This window comes from Bos taurus, chromosome 26, assembly GCF_002263795.3.
Source record: "Bos taurus isolate L1 Dominette 01449 registration number 42190680 breed Hereford chromosome 26, ARS-UCD2.0, whole genome shotgun sequence".
NCBI lineage: Eukaryota > Metazoa > Chordata > Mammalia > Artiodactyla > Bovidae > Bos > Bos taurus.
In genome coordinates, this window is record NC_037353.1 from 15,151,739 (window position 1) to 15,156,608 (window position 4,870).

The window sequence follows — 4,870 nt, forward strand, 5'->3', positions numbered from 1 at the left end:
AAAGGTCAACGGCGCCGGCGTCCGCGGGGTTACACCTCTCCATGTTTCCCACGCGCCCGGAGGTGCGGACCACACGACGCACGCAGACATGTCCAGTCTTCCCAGCCTCCCCCATGGACCCCGATAGTCCCGATTCACAAACGTGTGCCCTCTCCCCGGAGACGGCCGGCCCTGGTGTCCAGAACAGGAGGCACCGGAAGGGGCCACGGGCCGCCCGTCCTCCTCCCCAAAGGGCGCCCGGAAGCGCTTCCTTGCACCTTGGGGAACGGTCGTCCCGCTGCCTTCCCGGCGCTGAGGCTGCTCCCAGGCGGCCACCGGTTCCCGTGACGTGCTCAGACTCAGCAGACGGATTTCCTGCGGTCCGGCTGCCTCTATTCGAGGGGCGCCAGAGTCCCTTCTGTTCTCCTCGGGCTCGGAAGTAGAAAGGATGGTGTCCGTGTGGAGGCGCTGTGTTCAGGGGTGTGAGACACGGATACATCTGCGTGAGGATCACAAAGCCAACAGATTGGTGGCCGCTGTGGCGAGGTCGACCAGATGGCCCGACAGGTTGTTGGGGATTTTTGTTACTATCTGTACTGTAATGTAGGTGTTCAATGAGAAATCTTGACATTAATTATAATGAAAATCACCATTATCATTGTTACTCAACAATAACGTAATTATTACCTTTGTTTGAAGTTAATTTAAGAAACACTGTTTTAAGTTTATCCACAGAGTATCCAATTGAAGACCACCAGAGAAGGATGTTGAAATGAAGAACTGTCTTAACACACTGAGAAGTTGGGGAACCTCTCCTTCCAGCCACGAGGCCCTGCCCTGCAGCAACCGACCTGGAAAACCAGACCCCAGCCCCTGCAGCAATGGGCTCCAGGATTCAGTGCGTGGTCAGTGACTGTCACCTTCCTTATTTTTCTTCCTTTCAATTTAGTACCAAATGGGGGAAGCCAAATCTCATCTAAGCAGTCACCTGGGACGGCCCTCTTCCTGCCAGCCTGCCTCCGGCTTCCCCACATTACACGCTCTGAGCAGGACACACTTTCCCTCTTTCCCTCCAGAGTGCGTCCCCACTCCTGTGTGTGCCCTGAGTCTCAGCCTAGGCGAGTGGTGCTGGCTGACTCCTTGCTCTGGAGACAAATTCTGAAGAAACAGTGAAGGATCGGGAAAATATCCTGGAGTAGGAAACGGCCACCAACTCCAGTATTCTTGCCTGGAAAATTCCATGAACAGAGGAGCATGGCCTTCTGCAGGCCATGGGGTCACAACGAGTCAAACATGACTGAGCATGCACACACAGACACAGGCACCTTTGTTTATGTCTACAGAGCTTAGAGTGAGAACCACATAAAGCACTGAGGATAATATGTGGGTTTTGTTATTTTTGAAAAAAAAATCAAATTAATCATTTTAAGTTGAGATATATATCGTATACCCAAAAATTCTCCTTTGAGCACTATATTTTAGTGATTGCCTATTTATATAGTTGTGTAGCCATCATCACTATCTGATCCAGAATATTTTATATTTTATCTCCCTACAAAGACATCTAGTGTTCCTTAATCAGTCACTTTAAATTCCACATTCCTCACTCTTTCATCCTCATGGAATCACCTATTCTGTGTATTTCAAGCACATGGGTTTGTACAACTGTGGCCATTTAGGTCCAGTTTCTTACACAGTGTCATGTTTTTGAAGCTTATTCATATTTTATCATGTGATCCAATTTTTTGTTTGACTTCAGAATTTTCCTAAGTCTTTAACACACGCACACACACACACACACACAGACATGCTACAGTTTTTTTAATGTGGAAAATACACAGAGGTCCAATGTCACCATTAGAACCATTTTATGCGGACAGTTCCATGGCATAAAGTACTGCCTTCCTGTAGGCACTCAACCTGCCCACCAACCCAGAGCGGCCAGCAAGCACAGAGGACGCCAGCACAACTGTGCTGCCCATTGTCAGAACCCCCCACAGCACCCACCCAGGCCAAGACTCAACAATAGGTGCACCTCCCAATGGCCAAAGGAGAGCCCATCTGTGCCAGCGGAGGGGGCGGTGGACAAGGGTGAGAGAGATGAAAGGAGAGACAAGCGGGAAATTCCACAGCACCTGATCTTTCCAGCTGGTCTTGCAACCAAGTACTAATCAGGCTCAACCTTGCTTTAGCTTCTGAGCTCAGAAATTACCAGGGGCCTTCATGGTGGCATGGCCCTAGATGATGGCAGCCCCAACCAGGCACCCCGATACTCTGTGCTGTGGGGCCCTGCCATGCCAGCCTCACCAGCCCCTGTCAGAGCCCTGGAGTGCCCAGCATCTGTGGGCAAACTGCTCCTGACACATCCTTCAGCCCTCTGGAGGCCCAGCCATCAGGCTGTGACTTGGAGTTCCCAGGAGATGGTTATCACTCAGGGTATGTAGCCAGTGGCAATAGGGCCTGACCCTCTGGAAGTGAGTGGAGAAAAGCCCAGTGCTCTAATTCAATGCTGTCCTGGCACCAACTGAGTGTCTCTTGCTGACATCTTCACTGCTTCATCCAGATATTCCACGTACCACTCGTGTTCCAGGCTGGGGTTCTAGGGGCAGCCTTCACAGGGCTGCAGCCTTTCCCAGTGACCAATCCCAAGTGCCGATGCCTCTGCCTCTGGGCCCTCACATAGGTAGTACCGCTATCAATGTTCAGGGTTAAAAACAGCAGATCTAAGACGCTGAAGACTTGTCCTAGGTCTGGCAAACAGCTCAGAACTGATGGCTGGTGGCCTTTAATGCTGTGACCTAAGACCATACCATCTACCAGCAGACATGTCAATCTCCAGATAATCAGGATCAGATTGATTAAGTAAAAAGAGGGACAAATGTGTCATGTTGGGAGGAGGGAGGTGGAAACAACACCCCTCTGCCTTTGTCTCCCTCCTTCCAGCTGCCCAGGGGCCCAGGTCATCCCAATATTCTGTGTTCACATATTGTTCTCTTTTGACTTAGACAACATGGAGGGTCCCTGCCCCTCAAGTAGTAATTTTCTCAGTTTTGAGGGGTACAGTCATGAAATGTCTTCCAGTGTACAAATAGAGAAAAGATAAAACTCACCCAGACCACTGGAGTTCCATATGAGGTGAGGGTGATATAAGGTCCCTTGAACTTCTGTTCTGGAAAGAGGGAGGGAGGAGGAAGAAAAAGCTAATCTTCAGTGAATGTAACCTTCATATGGACTCTGTTTAGTCATTTTATCTGTACAGTTATTCAGTCATCATAACATTTACTCAAGGTCTTTTATCTTTCTGGCCCGATGTTCTCATGGAGCTCACAGGCTGAAGAGGTACTCAAAGTGAGAGAGTCAATTCCTAGGCAGGTTGATAAGAAGCCCAGGGAAGCTGAGGAGAGAGGGTCTGGAGTTCTCAAGGAGGAGGAAAGGACAAACATCTTTTTTCTCTACATTCCTTAGTCTTAGTCACTTAAAACATTTGTTTTTCTTTCTTTCTTTAGGCCCAGAACTGATGATTACACAACTCAGTTTAAACTCTGTGAAAGTGAAGCTGCTCAGTCATGCCTGACTCTTTGCAACCCATGGACTGTAGCCTACCAGGCTCCTCTGTCCATGGGATATTTCAGGCAAGAGTACTGGAGTGGGTTGCCATTTCCTTCTCCAGGGGATCTTCCCAAGCCAGGGATCCAGCCCGGGTCTCCCACATTGTAGGGAGATGCTTTGCCATCTGAGCCACTTAAACTCTGTACTAGGGATTATATAACAACAATGTATCCTGCTTGAGGACAGTTTCTCCTTCCTGAAAACCTTCTGATTAATCCTGATATCTTAGAATGTATATTATGGGAATGGGTCTGGTAGGATCTTTCTGTTAAATTCTAGTCCTGTTATCCTAAAATGTTAATTGTGGGAGTGGGTCTGGTAAAACTTTCACACACTTGAGACATTCTTTTGATTTATTGTAGTAACTAATTTAAAAAGTATATACCTCCCTTGCTAACACTAGCAAGGGGGGCACTCCCCACCCCCTTCTGCTGTCCATGTCAGAAGCTTTCTCTGACCTTTTCCCACTGTCATAAAACTCTGCTACACAAACGCTCTCGAGTGATCAATCCTGGTCCCTGGTCCTGAAGCTAAATCTTCTTCGGAGATCCTGTATCCGACATCGTTCACAGTAAGCTCGATTGAATCTATAACAATCTCTTAAAAGCCAAATATAATCTTAAAATAAGCTATGCCGCTGCTAAGTCACTTCAGTCGTGTCCGACTCTGTGCGACCCCACAGATGGCAGCCCACCAGATTCCCCTGCCCCTGGGATTCTCCAGGCAAGAACACTGGAGTGGGTTGCCATTTGAAAAATGAAAGTGAAGTCTCTCAGTTGTGTCCGACTCTTAGCGACCCCATGGACCGCAGCCTACAAGGCTCCTCCATCCATGGGATTTTCCAGGCAAGAGTACTGGAGTGGGGTGCCATTGCCTTCTCCAAAATAAGCTAAACGCCCTATTAAAATAAAATAAAATTCAACTGACTAAAATTTTAAAATCTTAGTGCCTTTATTTAAAGATTTATGAATCAGGCAGCATCCAACTTAGCAGTTAGAAACTCTGAGGAGTTGCACAAAATAAAAGACTTTTATAGGCATAAGTGATCGGGAACAAGGAAGTTGTACTGGGCAAAGAATCCCAGTGGTTACTGCGAGGTTACTTTCCATTAGAGGCTGGAAAGCTTTCTCAGGCAGATGACTTAACTAAGGATAATCAGAAGATTCCTGGTTGACTGGTTCAAGATTTCATTTCTGAAAGAGCCAAAACTGCATTTAAGTCTATTTTGCTAGTATGGTACCTAACTAAGCAACTCCTTTGGGGCTGTTGTCTTGTTTTTAAC

At 47.7% G+C, this 4,870-nt stretch overlaps 1 long non-coding RNA gene across 2 annotated transcripts; it reads left to right on the forward strand.

Annotated features, from left to right (window-relative positions):
- The first annotated feature begins 411 nt into the window (after positions 1–411).
- LOC112444477 (uncharacterized) lies at positions 412–3,927 on the forward strand. 2 transcript variants are annotated; one of them, XR_003032762.2, is made up of 3 exons: positions 412–546; positions 704–884; positions 3,486–3,927. It is a non-coding gene; the product is annotated as an uncharacterized lncRNA (long non-coding RNA). The 2 variants fall into 2 exon arrangements; XR_009492964.1 differs by having other exon boundaries at positions 715–884.
- The last annotated feature ends 943 nt before the right edge of the window (positions 3,928–4,870 follow it).